The following is a 952-nucleotide window of genomic DNA, read 5'->3' as shown; positions in this document are numbered from 1 at the left end:
TCAAACCCACCGTGGCAGGACAGAGGAGTTTCCCACATCAAGGCTACAGGATGAACTGGTGCCTGTCCTCAGAGACTACCAGAGAGAACTAGCAAGCCAGTACTGAAGCGCGGTGACACGCAAGAGGTATATTTTCAGCTAATAATCAAGCGGTCCCTCATCTGGAGGCACTGGATGGCCTTAGAGTGCCACTTTGTCCTTGTTGGGCTGCAAAACAGCCGCAATGCACCTGGCCAACATTTGCTGGGAATGTTACATTTATGGTTTTATAGCTGATTTTTTCCCCCTACCCTCTATCAATTGAGTTCACTGTCTGAACAATCACATCTGTTTATGTTCCACAGACACCTGCGTATCTTGAGATGACAGCAACTCCCTGAATGCTGTAATCAGTTATTTCTCAACAGAGGAATTGCCAATTTGGTAAATAAAGCTCATTATAAAAGAACATGGAAATGTATTACAGTTGCCTAACAGAGAAAATTGTCCAGTGCTGCCAGATAATCAGCCCCGGCACCACAGTCCCCCCCGCCCCAGTTTAGGGCAGCTGAAATAATGACATGCAAATTGCTCATGCCAAGGCAACACTGGATAGGGGCAAGAGGAAAATGAGGAAGAGACAAAATAGGTACTTTTCACACCAGCAATAATTCAAAATCTAGTCAGTGGTAGACCTTGGTGCCACAGATTCCTGTGTGCAGAGTCAGAAGTTTGGTGGCTATCCCAAGAAGATCCAGAAGCCAGCATGGGGGCACCAGCTAAAGCTCACCCAGTACTGCTACAAACTGATCTGAGGGCACCGAGAGTCCTGCTCGGGTTTGGAAAACTTGCCCTTCCTCCCTTGGGGAGAGCAAGTTTCACCAGCACAGTGATAAAATGCCGGAATTTTCACAAGATCTGAGGCTAACAGAGATGAGCCATGGGTAAGCAAACATTGCTTCTGAGGAGGCAG

Source organism: Eurypyga helias, unplaced genomic scaffold, assembly GCF_000690775.1.
Source record: "Eurypyga helias isolate BGI_N326 unplaced genomic scaffold, ASM69077v1 scaffold5024, whole genome shotgun sequence".
Lineage (NCBI taxonomy): Eukaryota > Metazoa > Chordata > Aves > Eurypygiformes > Eurypygidae > Eurypyga > Eurypyga helias.
This window is presented reverse-complemented; position numbering follows the sequence as displayed.